The sequence below is a fragment of the Falco naumanni genome, chromosome 3 (assembly GCF_017639655.2).
Source record: "Falco naumanni isolate bFalNau1 chromosome 3, bFalNau1.pat, whole genome shotgun sequence".
NCBI lineage: Eukaryota > Metazoa > Chordata > Aves > Falconiformes > Falconidae > Falco > Falco naumanni.
Window position 1 is genome coordinate 14,723,893 of NC_054056.1, and position 23,640 is coordinate 14,747,532.

The window sequence follows — 23,640 nt, forward strand, 5'->3', positions numbered from 1 at the left end:
TTAGAGTGGTCAAAATAAAGTATGCTAGAAGTTTCTGGACTCGACTGAACTCTAATGACAGTTTTCTTAAAAGGTCATCACTACATCACATCTATATTTTCAGAAGTGGCTTCTACTTCTGTGTAGCTACCAGGGGACAATTTATTTTTTAAAAAATATATATTTTTCATAATGCTTGGGACCAAAGCTTTGTTTCATTTAGACTGGATATACAAGTAGAACAGATGAAAGCAAAGAAATCCTGATCATTAAAAGTACTAAAACAAAATGTTTTATTTCATGAGAACATAGAAATAAAGACATCAGCAAGAAGCATCTTCAAGTAAAAATAAAAACCTGGTAAGTCTAAAATTTTATTTAGGTTGTCCTTTGTGGGTTTTGTTGACAAAGTAAGAACTTTGACATGGAAGTTTAATTCCTTTTACCACTCAATAATTTATCTTTTTTAAAAAAATAACTAACAACTCTCAATATAACATAATTACCTGAGAAACATATCATACGCTATAGAAGTTGCAGTAAAGCAAAGCAGGTAAGAGACATGTAAAGCTAGATTTTAACTCCAAAGCGATGCCTCATTAAATTGAGTTAACATGGATGTGCTTGACACATGCTGGGACCCCTTTTAGCACAATTAGTGCAACATCTCCAGCACTCCTTACAAGCCTAATAGAATCAGCATGTTTAGGACTAGCCCAAGGTTTCTAATTGCAAAATCAGCAAACATGTTAATCATCACTTTGTTGCCCTGTTGTTGTGAAATGAGATTATAGATGTACTAGAGATTATAGAGAGGAATCTAACAAACTGATTTAGCTACTATTTCAAAACAGTACTGTAAGCTATTTTTCATAATTACTTCTTTTTATATATATTTCTGTAAGGCTGCCAGTATACTAACATTTGTCTAAAAGGTGAGCCAAGTTACCAACTTTTATACACATTCTAGTACAAACAGGACTTCTCTTCCTTCCCCCAAAGATTTCCTAATATTATAGCATATTTATTTTAATGAATAATTTCATTAATATTAAGATTACAAAAACCACATATAAGAACCGCAAAATTGTTACGGAAAAGTGGGCGGGATTGGGGAGGAGGTATGAGGGTAAGGGTGAACCATGCAATGCAAAGAAGTGCTAACTCTCTCAGTGCCCGAGCTGTCATTATCCAGACATTACCACCAATGGAAAAAATGGTTAGAGACAGAAATAATTAAGAAGTACTCCATAGTGATCAGAGTAGCATCAGGTGTTACAGCAAAGGTTAACTTACACTGAACCCTGAGCTTCCTGTATTCATGCAGAATGCCTCAACTACTGCGTGCACTGGTTCTTCATGCACAAGCTACCAGATGCAGAATGTGTAAAAATATGCTTAAATCGTATTGCCTTTAAAACATCTTAGATGGTTTATGAAAGGCTTTGCTAAACCAAGATTGAGAAGTCAATACATCTGAGCTTGACTGCAACGTAACTCATTCCTCAAAAACATACAATCCTTGCACAGAGAACTCTGTTCAATACTGGAAAATGCTGCAGGAGGCACAGTCCAGCAAAAATTGTAAAGATGGTCCAGCAAGAAAAACCTAAAATCTACAACACAAATGACACTATTTTGTGACTGTGTATCTAACATTCAGTGAAAGAGCTCACCCTGTTGCACTGAAACAGCAACAGAAACGTACCTGCATGCCAGATGACAGTCTTTGAGATAAGATTTTATGAACCCACATTCACATGACTTACTGAAATCTTGGAATTATGGAACCTTGACAAAATTATTACTCTAAAGTTTCACATGGGTTTATAAAAAAAAAGTTTAGGTGACCATGGGTTTGTTTTTAACTGATTTTTTTCCCCAAGGTTGGTCAACTCAAGTTCCCAGTATTTTTTGTTCCCTTTCATCACCTGTTAGGTCACCTGTCAATAAAGCAGGTTCACTCACTGGTCTTTTTCCTCCTCATAGACAAAAAATAACAATGGGTCGTGGTGATAGTTTTTATATCTATTCCTACATTAAGGGACATACACAATAATTGTTTTAACATCTGGAAATGACACGTTCTTCCAGCAGAGGGAGACGTCCATGAGAAGTGAGAAAAGAGAGCAAATAAAAGCTACAAAACATCCTCAATACATGAAAGAAAGGGATGATATTAGAGACACCTGTATGGGGCTTGTGAAACTTGGTTCTAGTCTCTGATTACATACAGTTGCATGTACATACAGCAGCAAAGTCAGTGGACCCTCATACCTGTTCTTGTCAAACATGCTCTAACTTTTCCCTTCTAATACTACTTTTTTAAAAATGTGTACATACTGTTCTTACGTAAAGGATCCTTCAAATTTGTAAAGATTACTGTGCATATACAGCAAATAGACTCAAAATAAACACAGCAATTTCTGTAGGTACCTATAACGGTGCTTCTGATACCAATTTATATTTTTTAAAAATGTTCATATAAAACCATGGCAATGCAACAAAGACCTGGGATGAGCATTATTAACATTTTATTCCAGCTGCTAAAGAGGCAGCTGAAGAAACAGTCAACATCTTTCTTTTAGATCCTTTAAAATAATCTTTTCATTATTATTTGAGCAGTAGATTTAAAATGCACGTAGATATTTAGAATGCAGACTTCCCCTATTACTTTTAAAATATTAAGATTGCTCAATCTGTGGACTTATAAACCTAAACAGTGTCACTTTAAGCAACTGTGGTGGAAAAAGCGGATGCTGCAATTCTGTTACTAGCAATACTTCAAAATCTCATGAGACTAATAGTGAAGTACTATATAACCACATTTGTTCCATCAAGTACAACAGAGATCTCTTGAGATACCACAGACAACCATGAGACAGTGTGCTCTGGCTATGTAATTATATTGGGTCTCTTGTCCTGACGCTTGTCTCAGGGGAATTAACATGTACGTTTAAATTCACAGAACTCACATACACTAAGACTAATTCGTTCTTTCAAGCAACTGCCTTATGGTGCTGAGAAATAAATGGGAAGCAGTCATTCTCTGGAAAGGCTGCACGTACATCAAAGAAATGCCCAACTGTGGGCTCTAACAGGTTCTCATTACTAAACACAAATAAATGTCTTTTCAGGCTTTAAGACAGCTAAATAGAAACTGTTAAGAAAATACACTTACTGTAGACAGTTCAAGATGCTAAATTTATATATTGTTACTAATGAAAAACTATTTCTCCTTAGATGACTAACTTATATGAGTACAAAAATCTAATATTACTTTTCCCATGTCATATGTGAAGTCAGGCTTCTTTACTTTTAAAATATGGTAATCACTAGAGTGATGTGTTCACATAAAATTCCAGATAAAATTATCAAAATTACAATAAATATCTATTATTTAAAAGCAGCAGAAACTGCTAGCTGAAACACAGGCCAAATAAGAGTAAAACTAAATAATAAAATATAGGAGAAACCTAATTATAGCTGCAGTTTCCCTTTGCCCCCACCCAGGAGAACATACAAAATGCCAGATTAAAAATAATCTGATTTTGCAGAAATTCTTTATCACTGCCCGCAGGAAAGAGGAGGTAGAGTCAAAACCTTTTTTTCAGCAGAATATTTGTCTGTAGTGGAAATTACTAACAAGTCTTCAAAGAAGTATTTGATGATCCTCAGGCTACCTCTATTGATGATGTCAAGAGTTTTAGCACTAAGGGCTTCAGCAGAGAAGTAGGAAACATGGATGGGGAACCGGGCTTTGAAGTTAGCTCAGAGAAGCTGACACAAAATACAAAATGAATCATGTTAAGGCTTGATCATGCAAACACAAATGTCAAAGGTAAAATTCCTACTGACTTCAAACACGAGTGGAATCAGGTCCTCAACAATGAATCAAAATATAGACTGTTCTGAGTCTTCAAGTTTAAAAAAACCCACATCACTAAGTCTACAAAAAAAACCCAAAACCATAATGGCACACAATAGCGTTGTTATTATATTGTTTAATATAGATTCTGTCTGGTCAGCTGTCCAAACAGAGTATTCCCCAATATGATTAGAAATTTGAGTATTCAGGGCTGGCAATTTTTCTTTTGTTTTTAAACATACTTACTCACTGCTGTTTCCAGTCCGAGACATGAACATCTAAGAAACATGATCTTCCTTACTTGAGGAAGAAGAAAAAAAACAAACCCAAGCCAAATCATTCTTGCCACCCATGAAAAAATAGTTCATGCTTTTATCACCAAAAACACTAGTCACATGCATGTGACTGACCTATTACATTTTCTTTTAAGATACTCTCTCCTGGAAATGCAAGTAGTGAGTCAGTTGTTATGGTAACAATTATTTTTTTTAACTAACATATGACAGCCTGCGTGTCATCTGATGTTGTTCCTGAATTGAGTTACACATTCAGTTTTGTCAAATAGTCTAAAAAGAGCTTCTTGCATTAAGAAATAGCAAGGAGAAAACAGGACATTTTTCCCAGGCACCCTGCTTTAGCAGGTATAAAACTCTGAATCCTTACATTATAACATGTCCAACTAAATATGAAAAGATGCAGGTTTGGCTTGGCCCTCCTGCATGCTCCAAAGATAAATCATCATGTTTACCCTCCCCTTTTTTGAAGTTGCAATGTATAAATTCCTGTAAATGATAAACTTTCTCATCACATAAACCTTCTCGCTACTGATGAATCTAAAACTTCAATTAATCAAATTGAGCACTGCCAATAAAAGGACAATCCCAAAATATTTATGCTCAAGTTATTTCTGTTACAGATTAATAGGTATTCTCCTGAATCATCAAGGCCATAAAGAAAACTTCAGTACTATTATGAACAAAACATTTTAAACATGGAGCGTCAAAAAACATTTTTTCCCCTCAGACTATTTAGTCACATACACCATTTTAATCCATTATAGCATTTATTATGTGATTAAATTTAGACATACAGTCAACTTTTTGTTAGCTCAGAGCTATGTCATGATGATGTGAAGAGTAGCTGTTCTTGATTACCTTTTTTTATTAAACAAACTGCCTACAATTCCGTGAGCTCCAGTCTCGGATATCTAGTCTTCTTTGTCTTGTATACTGCTTAGCCAGTAATTTTAATGTAAGTCTACCTGAACTGGATCTTTCTGCTTACATGACCAACTACAATTATCAGTTACTACTTCACCTAAGAGTGTTTTGCTCCTTATTAAAATCCAAAGTTATCAGTTGAATACTTACAATGGTAAAATAAGGCAGCAATCCATTCATCCACTGTGATATTTTTTTGAAAGTTTATTATTGGATACACTTTTAGTGGAACACAGTGGAGCTAGTGGGTGAAGGAAGAAAAAGTATCAAATAGTGACAAGCTTGAATTAGATGTCAGAATACTTAAGGCTAAGTACTTGTGACCTAAAAACAATAGGAGCCAAAACTTGAACATTTTACAGCTCCAATCTTCTAAACAACAAACCAGCAATACATTTGAGCTGGCTTAATACAAAAGCTTCCTACACTCCTAGCCCTGGTTTCAATTGAAAGCTTGTTACTCAGTCTTGTAAATTCCCCTAAATTTAAGACATGTAGCATAATAAATTTCTTCAATCCAGAAATATGAAAAATACTTTAGCTGATGCAGCAGAAATGTGACAATACAAAGCAAATGTAAAACAGAGGGATTACAACAATCTGGACAACTAGCAACATTATGTCACTGATATCAGTGCCTAGAAATTTCTTTATTACACTGTGATGTCTTGTAATAACTTCAAGGATATGGAGAACATTCTTCAACATGCACGCATTGCTTTAGTGTAGCAAATAACCAAGATAACATTGCTACTCTGAGTCCATTTAGTAATATATCTAACCCTACTTATAAGTAGTCATTATTCTCTTTTCTAAAAAAAGTCTTGGAAAATAATAAATACCACAACAAAAAATGTTGTAAAAATACATCACTAGTAGTAAAAAACAAAACAAAAACCCCAAAGAGCTGCATTGATACTAAGCTTACTTGCTGGGCCAATACCATGGGACTACTAGGAATTAATTTGTAAGCATGAGAAGTATGCTACTAAACAGCAACTAAAGAGGCTTTCCAGTCAAATTACATCTAATTCACCTTTTATGGGTGTGGACCTTATCATGTATTCAAATATGGAATAACATCCACATTTAAACAATGGCTACACATACATTATTACTTAACAACAAAACGTCTTGGAACTCTTTCACTGACAGTTCATCCATACTGAATAAAGACTGGATAACTCTCCACCAGTGCATGATTAAATCCATACTATAGGCAGAGATGCACAAAAGCCTCGAGGATCTCCTCATTTACCCATCAGCAGAAGTTATTCCTAAGATACCGAGTTAGACAACATTTCTCTCCAAAAGCAGAGATAAGAAGAATCAGAAGAGAAGTTAGTAGAGCAATGGCCAAAGAAGAGAATCTTTCAATAGCTCATCGAGTGTTCTTCATTTCCCTCTTTTCCCCCCACCCCCCCTTTTCTTTCTTCCCGCCTTTCTTCTAGTCTGCTAGGCATCCTTCCCCACTCTTTCTACCCCCCCTGCCTCACTTCATCTAGTTCGCCTTTCAGTCCCAATTATTCCAATGTCCCTGAACCAAACACACAACTCATTCACTGAAATCAATGATCATTAGTTAACTCTGAAAAGTCCCGCTATTTGTCTGCCATGAACACTCAGAAAAACAATGCTATCTTATGAAGAAATCACTCTGGACACAACCTCAACACAGCACTTAGAAAGTCAATGTAAAAATTCAAAAATAAAAGCCTAATTCTTCAAAATCCCAGCAGCATGAAACCACTGTACTCTTAAATACAATTCAGACAATAGAGCAGTGGGGTCCTCATACTCTGCTGCAGCTGATGTTGTCTAATCACTGAACCCGAAGTACAGAAAGCATTTGTAGTTAAGGGATATGCAAGAATAGACTGGAATTCTGTGGGCCATGAAGTCCTGCTGAGGGAATGGTCACATTAAGGGACCTCCACAAACAGGCACGTTGTTTTGGGCAAACTTGACCTGTGAATAAGTCAAAAAATATGAAAAATACCAAGTCCCAAAGGTGCACATTTGCTTCCTCTGACCTCATATGTGATCAAAAGCATCTCAGTTTATAATCCTTCTCCCTTTAATAGAAGGCTGATTACTTAAATATATAATTGTATGAAAGATTTCAAGTTTAAAAACACACAGAAATTTATCTCCATTGCCTTAGTAGAGAATATAGAGTAGTACTACTACTACTATTCTCACTTACAAAGCACAACAGGAATGAAGCATCTGCCTGATCTGGATTAGGATTTTTGTGGAAGGATGACATCTGGAAATACCGTGCGAGAACTCTACAGCCAGTCCTCTGTTCCAGTGTCCCACAAAAGGAAGAGTATTATTTTTTATGCGTGACCCCAAGATCTGGTAATGAAATGTCCTTGGAATAAGCCATCCAAAAGGAGAGGATGTATTTATTTAATATTGGCAAATTCGGGATAACTTTAATATTTTTAGGTGTTAAATTTTTCATTTTTTTGGTGAGCCTACAAAACAACTGAAAAAAGGACAAAATAGAACTGCATGAACTAGTAATCTTTTGCAAATTATGCATGCCAGTGTAAACCAAAATAAGGGTGGGAGCGGGAGACAGGGATGGCTAGGATGAACGTACCTCTTACTGTTGCACGGTCACTTTGTTGTTCCATCTTTTTACAGGACACAGGAATGTTTTGAAATGGTGGAAAATAAAGCAATCATTTGTACATATATTATACTGTCCTCCTAAAGGGCACAGCAAAATGAATCAACTAGCACAAGTACACATCCACACGCACACAAACATGCATACCCAAGTAGGGACACTGTAAGACTAGAAAACTAGGTTGACTGCCTGTAATTACAGGATGCCTTGAATCCCCAAAACTATCTTTAGCTCAGTGAACTGTTAAAGAATTACTGGGTTTTGTTTTGAAGCCCTAATATTTAAAGCAAAACACATCTACGTTTTCTCTGCAATGCCATCTCAACTGCCTCCTCCAAAGTGTTCTTTTTCTGTTGCAACATATGGTACCCCATCCAGAGAGTCACAAGATATTTTGTTTCTAATTGATTAAACTGCATGAGTCACACACAGGATTTGCACATGGATTGCAAAAGCAACTGCTTGTTTTTCACGAATTTTACAAAGTAGTCCAAACTACCAAGTGGTGAACGAAGAGCCTCCTCAGAAGCATCAAATTTGAACAGTCAAATCAGTCACAGACACGTGTGATTTTATTACACAGCCACGAGTATTTTGTAGTTTTTTCTTAAACTTCTTTGTTGCAATGAGGGGATCAAGAGAAAGCGTTAGATCTGCTAGTGTTATGGATACAGAGTAAGGCTTTGTCAATTCCAATGTTTCAAATATTGCAACATAAACAAACAAAACTCAAATTTACCACCTTTAGATAGAATATAATAAGCCAAATAGATACAAAAGCCAAATCAGGTCTTGAGTGTTTCTGAAGGAAAAGTACTTTTTTTGACCCTTAACCTCTTGCTGCTTGGACTGGCAGTACCAGAACTTGTTACTCTAGCATCCAAGTAATTCACGCACGTTAAAACTTGTTGGCTGTTCATTCACCAAGAATTACAAATCAGACACAACAGGAAACAGGAGACTATTAAGTCAGGAAAGTGTCACAAATTTCCGTCCACATCATATACTTGAGTATTTTACATCAACGTACAATGGCTCTTGCATGGACGTAAAAGCCTACGTGGCTGGATATTTCTGATTTTTCCTGAAACTAGCACTCCCACAACTGAAGATACTGCAACTGTGTTATTTATGGGACCAGTTTCACATGCAGTCAAAGCAGTTACTACAAGTATGTGAAGTACCACAGTATTTCTGACCATTACCGAAGGATATAATATGGATATTATATATCCATATATATGGACTACAGATTAAAATTTTGGGCCCTATTTCATTCTTGGTAAATTAATTAAGACTAGAAATTATTACTTGAACTCTGTTGATCTTATTGCACACCAGTATGTTTTGCCTGATCAAAATAATTGAAAAGAAATCCAGCAAGAGATAACTTCTCTTCTAAAATGGAATCGATGTCACAAAATTATTTTGTTTCTATTTATTGTGAGAAATTTGGCACTGTGCTAAGAAAGAATCCGTTAAGAACTGCTTGTTTGCATTGCTAAGGCAGTTTCTTATACACTCAAGTTATTTTACTGCTATGCAAGGATACTTTTTCATTTTTGAGTTAACTAAAAAGCTGAGCAGTCAACTAATCCATTATCTTTACTTACCATGCTGGCTGCTCAAAGCATCTCCTGCTCCATATAGGGTGTCAAATCCAGATTCTGGCTCTATCTCCCTTAGGGATTGGTAAATCAGCCAGTGCAAATCCAGAATTGCTAATGACAGAAACAGCACATTTCAGTTCCCAGTTTCCAGATGCAATGTATGTCAAAAGATAGCTTATACACTCAAATCCAGTGAAAGAAAATAGTGTGGACATTTTTGTTTGTTTGTGCTGATAGTTTTTTAAATCTTAATGAAGTCCAAATATAAGAATAAATTTACCGTGACAGCCATTAGGTACTCAATATATTCAATTTACAGCTGGGTATAAAGCAGAAAACACAAATTAAACATAATATTGAGAACTACCTCTCCAACAACTTAAGTCTATTAGATTTCATCAAACTGGAGATACAGCTGACAAATGGGGATGTGTAATTCATTTAGTTGCTCCTTGTGTTTTCCAAGTTCTGTCAAATGCTGCACAAACTTAAAGCAGTGACTTCCCTAATAAAAAAAGAATCAAGTTGTACAGCTTCAAATAAATATTTCCCTGTAGATTCTATTTTATCTGGTACTGTACCTCAAATAATTTTTGTTGAGTATTTACAAATCCAACATCAGGTATTATTCTTGACAGAAAAAAATCATTGCTAAAAAATAGATTGAGAACCCAAATATTGGGTGAGATTTTTGAAACAAATTTCAGTGAGATTTAAAGGTTCTTTATTTCTTAGACGTACTAACACATTCAGCAGTTTCCAAGGACTTCAGTGGATTGATCAAAATTTCAGAAATCAATTATTAATTTAGGACTGCAAATCTGTATTTAGAAGGATGATTTTTATGGTCCTATTTTTGAAGACAGAGTTTGGTGTATTTCCTTGATTAGAGAATCTTTCCTTGAATAGTCAGAAGCCACCAGTTGGAGGCAGGGAATGGCAGTGAACAACTGGCACTCTTAAAGGCTGACTATTACATTATAAAAATGTATTTGACTACGACAAAAACACCTCAGCATCTAAAAAAGGTATTTGTTACTCTTTTTAGGGTATAGTACTCGCACATTTGCTGTAATTTACGTAGCTGGCAAACTAACTACCCAGTTTTAGATTACTCCATATACATATTAATCAAGGGAAATACATAATGAAATTGGCTCTTCCCCACACTACGTACATGGGAGTTAACTGTTTTCCTCTGTTTCTTCAACTACCTCAACTAAGTCGGTAGCAGAATTTCATGGGATTTGGTGGTTTCTGATGCTAGCCCAGATCTCCACACCATGACTACTCACAGCTGAGCATCAAAAGAACAATAAAAAAATAGTTAGCATGTCACAACTATATATTCACCACCTTTTACTGTTACTGTGTTGCAATGCTACAAGTTCAGCTAAAGATTTAAGTCACAGTATAAAACACTCTTACTGTACTTTTACTCAAAAAGGGAACAGAACTCTCCGCTTTGGGCAGCAGCATTAAATACAGGAAAGTAAATGGCTGATGACCACAATTAAGGGTTAAATTAAGAAGAAATATTAAAGTTATGACTCAGCTGAAAGAAAATCTCAATCAAATCAGAATTGATTGAATGGAATGATCCATTGCTGCTTTATTTCTTAACCTTTCATAGCATTTGTGGTGGGTTGACCATGGCTGGCTGCCAGATGCCTACCCAACTACACTCTAGCTCCCTCTCCTCAACTGGACAGTGGGAAGAAAGTAAGATGAAATGGTTCATGGATCAAGATTAAGACAGGGAGATTGTTTACTGATTACTACCATGGGCCTCAGGGAAAATTATTTATTGCAAATTAAGATAGGCCTGGAAAGTGAGAATATAAGATAAATGAAAACAGTATCTTTCTCCCCCATCTTATGCTCTTTTCCCCCAGCCTCAGCCTTACTCCTTCATTCTCAATTCCTCTACCTTCCCCCTGAGTGATGCAGAGGGAGGAAGAATGGAGGGGTTGCAGTCAGTCCATAACAGTCCCTCTCTGCTGCTTCTTCCTCCTCACATTTTTCCCCTGCTCCAGTACTGGTCCTCCACAAGGCACAGCTCCTGTTGGGAGCACCTGCTTCTGCCTGGGCTTTCCATGGGCTGCAGCGTAAATATCTGTTCTGCTGTGGTCCTCTTCATGAGCTGCACACAAACACCTGCTCCACCATGGCTTCTTCCAAGGCTTCCATAAGCTGCAAGAGAAATATCTGTTTCAACACCTGGTGAACCTCCTTCTCCTCCCCGCTCCTCTTTCACTCACCTCGGTCTCCACAGGATTGTTTCTACATACACACACACACACACCAGCTTCTCACTGTTGTGCGGTGTTTTATCCTTTCTTAAATATGTTTTTTTAAAAGCTTTGCTGATGGGCATAGCTTTGGCCAGCAGTGGGTCTGTTGCAGAGCCAGCTGGAACCAGCTGTGTCCAGCACAGGGCAGCTCCCGGCCTCTTCTGACAGGGGCCACCCAAGCAGCTCCCCGATTACCAAAACCTTGCCACGTAAACCTAATACAGCATTACAAGTTACTTCAGTCAAAATATTATTCAGAGTGAAAAACCCATGAAGAATAATTTTTTTTTCTCATGATTTTATCTTTATGCTGCTTATTTAAGAATGGACTCAGAACAAAGGTTCTGGCTTTAAACACCTGTAAAAATTATTCTCTCTTTTTTTTTTTTTTTTTTTTTTTTTTTTCCCCCCCAGGGAACAGGAGAAAGGGAAGGAAATAATTATGATCTTGACTCTCTCCTTACATAGCTACTCTAAAATCAGCAGCAATCATCTGTTCAAGGTATAGTAATACAAATGCAGCTCAACTACACAGTTCAGTTATATAGATAAAAATCATTGACGCTTCAGCAGATAAATTTATTGCAAAATTCCAACAGAAAACCAGCAAAAAACGTACAGTTAAAACACTGCCCAAGACATCCAGAGTCTCTGATCCTTGTGAAGGTGAATGTCTCACAAAGACAGAGCAGACAACATCATTTGTACTTGGCTTGGACAATCATGACATTAACTTGAACCTGTCTTCCCAGAAAGATAGAAAGAAGATCTACATTCATTCCTTTTAATGAAGGCTGTTTCTTCATAAAAGCCAAGCTATCGTTCTGCCTGAAATATTTATTTAGACATTTACTTTAAACTGAAGTTCTGTGAGTAACCTTGACTTCAACAAAAATGCATTTTAGAAAGATATAAAACACAATTAAGTTTTAGCAATAAACAGGAATATCATGCTTTCTTTAATACAAAATGTAAATGATTGCACTGCTGAGAAAAGGGAAAATTAAGTCTTCTAAGCACCCAATGAACAGGAGTGGAACAAATTTCCTCTCTTCAAATATATCCTTATAGTAATCTGAAGAGAATACTTCCATGATTGTGTAGCGATTTCTTCAAGACCTATTCAATTCGTTATTGTTCAGCTTACAGTGCCAGAAAAAAAGGCCTGTTAAAGTTAACATCTGCTAACTAATCATGAAACAGACCATCACAACATTTTATAGGGTTTGAACACAGCTATGAATTTTGATTACTATCAACTTTGACTGGATTAAAGAAGCACTTTACTGTGAGACTTATGAAACCTACAAAAACTTACTCCTTTACAGGAAACTCTTGTAAAAATAAACATTTTCATTCTGGGTTCAAAAAATCTGACCTAGTGTTACAAGTATGCCTAATACTAAAGATAGAAATAAATCAGTCAGGTGAATTATATTATTCCGATTTTTTTATGAAATATTTCATTTTTTGAATGTTAACAGCCTACAGTAGAGATTCTGACAAGCAACTATTCTTAAGATGGGCTGCTGCACAGATCTGTTCTTCCGAGTTCCATTCCATATGCTTTGCTGCTTGACACCAAAAGTACATCCATATATGCTATATTTCAAGTTTTTTGGATAATTTCCTTTGAGGCGATACATTCATATCTGAGTGAGGCACTGCAAAAATTTACTCAAGAGCATCTCTTGACCAGCTGCACTCAAGCTGGAATTACTATGCTCTGTGTAAACAGTCCCCTCATGCAGAAGTCAATTGGATTAGAAAAGCTTTCTATTAAACCACTAGGTCTGTATCTTTGCATTATGATGGGATGCATTTCTGCTCTGTGCTTAACAAATTATAACCTGCTGAGCAATTCTTTACTATTTCTAATGACATGATTTAAACTAACTGGGATTACTCTCTTATATGCACGCATACCGTGCATGCACACACAGTTTGTTTCTTTTGCTCTCTTTCCAACATTTCAATTCAAAAATACTTTAACTTTAAAATTAAAAATCCACATTATTAAACCCCCCAAACTCTCCCTCATCGCAAGAATAAAAATCCATTACACGAACATTCAATACCTCACTGTAGTTCTGCATTTAATTTGAATGAACAGCTCTCTCCCTTCAGGAGAGGTCTCAGTCAAATAGCTATCCCCCTCGCTCCATAGAACTATGCATTCTAGGAAAACTGAGTACTCAGAGGATGCTAAACATTACAGTCAGATCATATTAATCAAAAGAGGGACAAGCAAAGCATTATGTCAAAGACTTGTTAATAACTGGAGAGCATAATGAATGTACGTACCAGCAGGGTAACCATTGATCCACAGTCCATCACAGATGTCACCAGAACAATTAACTATAGCACCCCGTTCATTGAATACGTCATTTCTCCACTGCCCCTTTAAACAGAAATACACACGGATTTTAAATTTCGACAACACCACAGCTAAATTATAAAGAAGGGATTATTTCAGCCAATTTTCAATAGCAAAGTGGGTGGTCCTCAAGGCTTTTTATAAATACCCTTCCAACATTTGTGTGAAAAGTTGAATAGGAGACCACACAACAACCGAGGATTATGTGGCATTCCTCTAAAGAGGAAAGGGGGGAGAATCAAACATTTCTTGCCCAAGGTTTGTTACTGTGGGATACTATTATGTGAGGTCTTTCAGTTCATATATTACACCGCATTAAATTACATGGCAAGAATGAATAACTGCTTTGTCACATACAGAATCACACATTATTTTGCTTTTTAAAGATTGTGAAAAGTGAAATAGTGTACCAAACTCAATTCCAAAAAGCTTGTTATTTAAATCTGGACTGCATTTCACCCAAGAGATACCCTTTACATAAAAGTTCAAAGATTCCTAAGGCTGCAAAGCCAAATACCACAGAAGCTTTGGTATGAGCCAATTAAAGTTCCTGGCTATGTTAAATTTGCACACGTAATCATGCAATTTAGTATTACGTCATGATGAACATGCAGTTTTTCTAGTGTACCCTTTCCTACTCAATATAGCATAATTTTGAGATCACTAGTTCACAGCCAGCATTTTACTAACGTTAACCAACAGCTAAGTTGATAGACCTCTTTGTGGTCCTGTATTAGAGGACAGGAAAATTTGTCAGACATTTCATAGTATTTCCTGGCAGGACTGGGAAGGTCACAATCGGGAACACTCGTTTTAGTTTCAGATGCAAGAAAGTACAGTATTGTATATAGCAGTATGCACATTTATTCCAAGATACATGTAAAAGAGCATCTTGACGCACAGAGCTGGCACTGAAAGTTAAGTCTGAATTCTTCCCATTGTATTGAAAAAGTTTAGAGTTGAAACCGGTAAGAAAATGACCAGACAATGGTCAAAGTATAGTCACAAGTCCAGGTATGGGAAGTAAAATAACTCAGCAACAAACACCACTTGTTTTACACCATATTAAATCCTGTTTAGGTACTGGACAACATTCTGTCAACATTAAGAGTACTTAAGGAACTAGAGAATAAGAATATTTCAAATCTAAAGTGATAATTCTTCAGTTAAGTTGGGTATCTGGCTTTTTGTGTGATAACAGCAGAGGTACCAAATGAAGTGCTACTATAATTCTAAAATGTGTGTAAACCCAGTTGAAACTCCAGGTGGATTTAGCAGCTGAAGTTCTAGCACTTTGTTTACACCTTTAGCAATTACAGATGCAAGCTAGAAGATAAAAGCGAAGACAGGCCGTTCTTTGGAAACAGGCTTCTGATACTACCTGTGTTGGTCTATTCCTTCCATCACTTTAAGGCACAGGATGCTATCTTTGGCAGTTATCCCAATTGTAGCATTGTTCTCGGTAACTAATGTACACAACCTTCAGGCTCCGCTGGCATTTTCACAATCTTGTCTGCCTAGTGGAAAAGACCTTTAAAATAGTAGTCAGCTAGTTATGTTCCTGAATGTACATAACTGGAAAAAACTCACCGTAATTGGAATTGTATCTAAATTATGTACTGAAATCATTAAGGCCTTCATCTTGCACTGTTGTACGTAAACATGCAATAGGATTCAGCTGTGTGTTGCTTCCTCCAAGGAAGGAAAAAGGACAGAGGATATAAAATATGCAACCTTTCTCAGTGGTTCATTATCACTACCTGTAAAGGCATTGTACTTGCCTTCAATCAATTTTGATGATTGCCTACTATTAATGTCACTCATTCTCTTAAGTAATTAAGCCACCTCTTTCTTAGATGTGTCTTTGTCTCTCCCTGGCACATTTCCTTGTCTAATCCTCTTTTCCAGATGGCATAAGGACGAGAGATAAGTGTTGCTAAAAGTTGCTTAGCAATGCAACACATGCAAGGTTTGGAAATGCTGACGTCCACATAAGCACTATCTATACATCACACATTTATGCAGAGAAACAAAGGCGTGAACAACCAGAGTGACATAGGGGCCTCCAGAAAAAGAGCTACCAGTTAGTACACAAACAAAGGGGAGCAGGAAATGGAGAAAAAGAAAAAGCTACAAGCTTCCAATGATGGCTTGTATTATGCTGTGGCGTTTTTTTGTTTGTGTTTGATTTTGGTTTTAAACTAGACCAAGAAATCCTGCTTTAAACAAAACAAAATCCTTGAGTTTTAGTAAGGTCCTGTATTTTCTGTGATTCAGAGACATACAGTGCAGTAGACACTACAGTCTACTAACAGGGACCAGAACAGCAATAAAGAAGTTCATGAAGAACACTAACTGATGAAGGCAAAGTTGTTTATCATCAGCTAGGTATCAGCCACATAAATCTTCCTATCCTAAGAATCAGCAATAAGGAATTTATTCTGGTAACTGCATAATGTAGTTGTGGATTGATTCTAAAGTAAATGTGTTTATATGGAATTTATTAAAACCACAATTAAATGTTACGGGTAATAAATAAGAACATTTAGTACACGAACAGTAATAATTTCACAAGGTCATATTATCATATTAATTCATTTCTGCAATAGCCTACTTAAATAGGTTAGCATGACTCATTCTGTGTTTAAAAAACCTGAGATGTTAGGAATTTATTCATCATGGGTGACAACTTTGAAACAAGTAGTTCTAAGAAAACAACTAAACAGTAGTAAATCAACTACAGAAATTCACATGTAGCTTTACTTAGGGTAGTCTCTTTCTAAGCAAGACTTTCAAAGACTAATTTTGATGGATATAGATTTTGACAATTTTTATTCAGGAATGAACATTTTAAATGTTAGTTACCCCCAACACTGTGTAGCAGGGCAAGGTGTTCAAAGACATCTGTTTATGAATATAGAAAAAGATGTTGTAAATGCGTCATAAGTACTTACCACTTCTTTTTTAATTTCAGGAAGCAATTTTCAGTTAACTGATGAGGTTTCCATTTTTCAATTAGTGGCTATTGCACTTTTCATTGCAATTAATTCTGTTTATTTCAAATTCAAACTTGCCTGCCTCTATACTCAACTTGCCTACCTCTTAATAGTGTATGATTACCACATGCTCTAATTCAGGCTTTTATCAATCATTTTCATTATTTGGTTTCAACTATTCATCAAACTTATTTGCATGGACCTGATCCTAAACATCATGTTAAAACTACTTAACAGATTCGAATAATGACTGAATGCTTTCCGTTATAAAAATCTTTGGCATTATAGCATACAGCCTCACCTGACATTAATTTAGAAAACATGTCTATATTTAAATACACGGAGTTACTCCAGTATATCCTGGACTCCTTACCTGGCTGAATATGTTCAGATAGTTCATGCTACATGGCCTGGTTTTAGAACTTGGGAGAATCTATGTCTGTTCCAAGAACTATAACCTCAAATGTAAATCAGTTTATGTCAAAAGATACACAAGGTTTTATTTCCCCCTCAAACTGCAAAAAGTTTTAGCATACATATATGCAAAATATATAACATTTCAAGAAGTTATTGATACTCAAATAGTTTCCATAAAAGAAAATACACTGGCTTAATATACACAGAAGACAACTTTTCAATACTTTTGATCCTTTAATACAGAAATAAATATAGAAATATTATTATAATTTTAAATCAAGACATATTAGAGAATAATGTCTTGCTGACAGTTTTTATATAGGAGTGTGTGTGATCTGACAGACCACCTTATTCTCAAATCAGCATGAACTTCAGAATAAGACCAAAACCTTAAATTCTGCAGGTACATTAGCACCAATTTTAAACTCAAGATTCCTCAATCAGGTTTTTTATGGGTTTATTTCTGGTCTGACAGTTTTTATCAAAACCTTACTTTATCCTTCTCTGAAGGCCTTTCATTATCATGTCTTCTAAAGTGAAGGTTAACAAGGGAAGCCCTGATGATTTCTCTGTTATGCGGAGTCAAGAAAGCATTCAACAATGTTTCTCTTTAGCAAGACAGGCTACCAGAACACAAGATTTTCAACAAATCCTCAGTGTAAAGTGCTGTATACTATGAAAAAACCTAGATAAACTAGAAATAGTAGTTTGGTGGGGTTTTGGTTTTGTTTGCTCCCCCCGCCCCCCATTACTGGTCTTTATTCTTACATGAAGACTGCTAATTACATCTTCCCACTTTCTTCTTGTCACATCTTATTATCAAGCGTTAGAACTATGTACCAGCTAAAGATCACTAAAAAACACTCAAAAAGCAATCAATTATACCGATTATGCACTCAGAAACATGTTCAGCCCACTTCCAGGCCACTACTGGGACTCAGCTAACTTCTAAAAATTACTAGAGCTATGAGTGATGCATTAGTTAGTGGTCCTATCCACAAGCAATTAAAATAAGAGCACTCAACATTCTAGTGTGGAGGCTTTTCATGGCCTTTATATCAGCAATAGTTTTATATTTTTATATGGTTACTGTAATTGTAATTATAATCATAATCAAGATTTATTGTATCTTCGAATTTCATATTATCCACTAGTATGCAGTATAATTCTGAGCAACTGAAATTCCAGTGCCTTAAATAATTTACATCGGAACTGAAACTATGACTTTTCCAAAGAGGTAACTCAAATGGATTTGGGGGGGGGGGGGGGGGGGGGGGGGGGCAGGAGAACAAAAGCCTGCAGGTGAAAAAGCCCATAAGGCTTGCCACCTGTTTAGTGTGGTTAACAGGTGTATCAAACAGCAGGCCTTCCTCTGGGAAAGAAGACAAACTACACACAGCCAAAACACACAAAGAAGTAGCAACAGGGACAGAATGGAACACAGCATCTGCTTACTGGGACTTACGCAGCTGCCAGAAATGAGAAATCACAGAAAGGAAACACTTTCATGAAGAAAATGAATGTTTTACCTCATTAACCTCTGCAAACTTCACGTACATGTAGTTGTTTTCTTTCATTCTCAAATGTGTGCACATACAAATGCAGGAAAACCAGACAGGCCACCATAGCTCACTGGGTGGTTTATTTACTTAATTTTTTTTAAATCAGCAGCTTTCAGGGGCTTGGTTTTTTTACGCGTTTCCTAGTGTTCAGTTATAGTTTCTATCTTGCATCTCTTGACAACATTTTTACCCAATGTGAAACCAATTTTATAGTTAAGCAGTAGATAAATCAGAATTGTTTGTTATTATTGGAGTCCTCTGTTGATATAGTTATAATTATTGCTTGTTTACTGGACATTTAATCGACCTGAATCTCTGAAGGGTTACAAACTACAATATGCTATTAACTGACAGCATCCACTTACTAAAAATTTATCACTCCCAAAAGATTGATCTAAAAATCTAGCCCTGACATCATTACAATCAAAACTAAAGAGGAAAAACAGACAAATTCAACATTATTCAATCCATTCTATACCACATAGAAGCAATGCTAGAATACCCTAGAGCTCAAAATATTTGCCCATGTTCTTTTTATTCTAGCAGATTACTTCAGTATGTCCAAGGTACTTCTTCAGTAAAGGGGAAAAAAAAGTATCAGATTTTTTCAAAATCCCTACAGTTACACACAGTTTACAAGCATAAAACTATTTGTACAAGGTATGGGCACACCAACTGATCAGCAATAAAGTTTGATATTCACAGAGATATCTGCCTATCCAAAACAAACTCCAAAACTGCAGAAGTTAATGTAGACAAAGCAGACAGAATTTCCAGATCCTTAATTTGAGTTTCTTAGTAGCTTGCCCTTTTTTGGGCACTGAACCAATTCTTACCATTTGTGTTATGACTGGGTTCATGTCCCCTCTGCTGCCCATACATAAATCCTCTAATTAGTTTTCACATATTTCCTGTTTACTTCCATATTATGTAGGCTCATGTTTTGCTGGAACTGTGCCTTGAGTTTTGTTGGACTTCAGTGTATACTGATCTATTACCATATCTGTTGGGAACGTACTGGCACAAACAATGAATACTGTGCACAGAAACCCAGTGGTTAACTGGATCACATTGTTTTTTCAAGTCTTCATTGACAACAACAGATCATTAAAGCAGGTGGTAGATTCTACCAGTTACTTGTACTGCGTCAGGACTGGCTACTGAAAAAACAAGCAGTATTGAAAATTCTATAACCATTCAGTTCATGATTATTATTCTCAAAGTATATTATTGTCAGCTTTCAAATCTGAAATGGAAGAAGTGACCAGGCACACTATCAATTTTGACAGGGAATGACAGAGCCACAGAAAACTTAAGATCTGAGGCAGCGTTTGGGGCAGAAAGATGGAAAGGAGAATAATACTTATTCTAACACCACTCAGGGGAATGGCTCCACAAGCAGCATGCTCAGAGAGATTAAAACTGCAGAAACACACAACTAAATCATTCACCTGTAAGGTGGAGGTCACAGGTACTTAAACCCTTTCCAGAAGGCTGGTTACCCCTTTCATAATTCTATGGTAACAAGTTAAAGAACTGTTACCTATCATTTCGCCTGAAAAAAATGTATTTATATGCTTTTGTTGTTTCATGTTAAGTTATATAATTTGAAAGCAGTATGCTGGGTGAACACTTGCATTATGTGGTTGTCCTATTTTCTGCATAATATAAACACTAAGTCAATTGACAAGATACTGTTGTCAGTACTGTCAAGATTATTTTTTTGGCCAAAGTATCTCGTCACTTTTGAGCACATATCCAGTGCAAACTTAAATATAGTACTAAATGCTTACAACCATACAGAGGCAGACGAGGTACTGAGGAAGTGTAAGCCTGAAGAATTTACTAATTCAGTCTCAAAACAGATGCTAGAGAGACACCCAGTGGCACAAAACTGTGTGTGCACCCATGCGCACACATCTATATGCATAAAATACCCTGTCTTCAATGTCTCACAAAGTGAGAAGCTATTATAACACCGTTCGTATTTAACAGTGTATAGGTTATAATGAAACAAATGCACAACAGCACTTGTACGTATTTTTGTCATCTGCTTCTTTATCTAACAAGTATTTATTATCTTGTCCTACTGATTTTAATTCCCAACTTTCCTATATTCATGGAACAATACATAAAGATTTTTAAACTGTATTCAATAATTAAGTTTAGATTAACAGATTTAACTAATATCTTTTAACGTATATTTAAAAGAAATCTGGGGGTGTTGACAGGTGCAAAATAAGAACCAAACCCTTAACTGAAAAGCCAACATATCTGCTTATGTATATATCAATAGCAGACCAAACCACAAGATACCTAAGTGCCTTATGCTCTATTTTAACTACATAAAAAGTATTCAGTAGACTTTTGGTTGTGATTTCATGTCCACAAGAAAAAATGTCAGTTGGCTAGAGAAATGTAGTAAAGTTATATTGAATAGTCTTCCCTGTAATTTTTAGCTTCCCTGAAAACATACCATGAATTTCCACTAAACCTAGGGAGACCCCTTCTTTTCAACAACAAAGTAAACTGAATGAGGATCAAAGTCAGAAAGCAAAAGAGACTTAAACAATTAAACCAGTATTAAATTTCTGAACTTCATTATACCTGGGTAATGAAATAGTTTATGTAGTGCCTGTTCCAATTCTTAATATGTATGCAACAATTAAAAGTTACTGTTTTCAAGTTCTGAAGTTACTACCAAAGCATAAAATACTACTTCTTCAAAGGATATCTCTCTCCAAACACTTACCAACGAAACGATGTCAAATAAAATTAAAAAATAAAAAAAAAATCCCAAGACAAGCACAGATTAGACCTGACTTTGTTACTCAAAATTTCAGTAACAAGTTTCAGATATTCTTTTTTAACCCTCAAATACTGTGACTGCAATGACAGAACCCTGTTCTTGATTTGCAGTGCAGTAATTCATTTACATGCTACAACATTTGGTCCTTATGTCCCAGGCCTCAAGGTCATCTCACTGAATTACTGGAAAATAATCTACACCACATCTTATCCTGCTGTTTAGTTCATACTGAAAATACATTCCCTGATCGTGCTACCTTGAAGTAGGTGTCAGTGAGTACGAGTATTTGTATGTGCTTATAAATACATACACATACATTTCCTTCCACCCCCAAATCACTATGTTTACTCCTGTTTTACAAATAAGGAATATTCCAAATAATAATCACAATAAAACTATCAGGAAGACTACATATCCAAGAAAAGTCAAACTGAAATTGAAGTTCAACTATATAAAAGACTATTATAATGTAGTAAAAAAAACCCTAAATAAATCAAATTTGAAATCTCCTGTCACTCAATTAAAAATGGGGACTAAATTTGTTAAATGAATTAACAGTACTAGTTCTAAACACAGGCCTTTCACGTTTATCTGCCTGAAGCATCCTCTACCACGATCCTTTGAGCTTATTCAAACAAATCAGCACAGTTTCTCATGAGCCTTTTTTAATATACCTCATATACTGTTCCAGCAGCACAAGGCAACATTCCATGACCTTGACACTCGTCTAGAATCCAGGCTCCTTGATAATTGTCCTCATTCCTAAAACAGTGAAAAACAAATAGGAAATTCTTAAAGGAAAACAGATTTGGTGACCTGGTACACCAGACTATCAGAGAAAGTGAGCCAATAACAATAACCAGTGGCAGTCAAATCTTCTCCACACTCTTACAGTCCTTTCCCTGAACTTTAAGTGACCAGTGAAATGGTACAGTTCAGTTCTCTAAAACCAGCATTCCAACCCTTCCTCAGGGAGAAAGGGAATTATAGACCCCACAACAACCTGCAAATTAAAATTTTGTTTATTCATTCATTCATTGTGAGCCTGACCATTTCTGGTAAGTACTCAGCAACTTTTCAGTCAGAGTCTTCTGAATTTATTTCCAAATTACAGTTGGCTTAAGTTAGCAGAATGTTATCTACCTTCAATAAAATCACAGTCATGGGTACTATGCACAGTAAACTCCAAACATGAGGAAACATCAACAAAAAAATAACACCACCAAACCCCATGCACATAGTTTTTATACAGGATGAATGTCTACAGTAAAACCAGAACAGGAAACTGACTGCATGCACAATGAAACTGGTGCTCCAAAGATCTTACTATTCAGTGCTACTGCAAGCACTAGCACCACTGAGTAACCTGACTCCAGTGCAAATACCACAACATGGAGCTTGACAGGGATACTACTACATTGGTTACATTTGAGTCAATTAAGAAATTCTTTAGAAACCTGAGTAACTGTACCTAAACTCTGTCTTAAATACATGCAAGATCCCAACTGTTTCAGTCCTGCTAGACTGACTCCGAATGAAAACCAGAACAGTATTACTTCAACATTCAGGTGCCCTCAAAAACTCATTTCAATTGTTTCCAAGGCTGTACCCAATCAATGCACATAGGCTGTTAAGAGTATCAAATTCTCATATGATGCAAATGTTACAAATTCAGTCAACCAAGCTGCACCATATTTGTATCTGGCCTAAGTATGGGAGTCCTAGAATTCACCTGTACCCTTTTTCATTTTAACATAATTTAAAATGTACTTATTTCCTCAATATGAAAAAGTGACTAGAAGTAAAGAGAGCTGGACATAAAATGTTTCCTGATTAACAATTCATTCTGTTTGAAAACTAATAAGGC

General features: G+C 36.0%; 1 long non-coding RNA gene across 3 annotated transcripts in view; it reads right to left on the reverse strand.

Annotated features, from left to right (window-relative positions):
• LOC121085144 overlaps nucleotides 1–23,640 on the reverse strand; it is a 186,618-nt gene that overhangs the window by 160,085 nt on the left and 2,893 nt on the right. For all 3 annotated transcript variants that reach the window (XR_005826959.1, XR_005826960.1, XR_005826961.1), the window contains exons 3-6: nucleotides 22,448–22,535; nucleotides 15,371–15,520; nucleotides 13,917–14,013; nucleotides 9,322–11,511 (exon numbers count right to left, since the gene is read on the reverse strand). This is a non-coding gene — a long non-coding RNA (uncharacterized LOC121085144). The remainder of the gene's footprint in view (nucleotides 1–9,321; nucleotides 11,512–13,916; nucleotides 14,014–15,370; nucleotides 15,521–22,447; nucleotides 22,536–23,640) is intronic.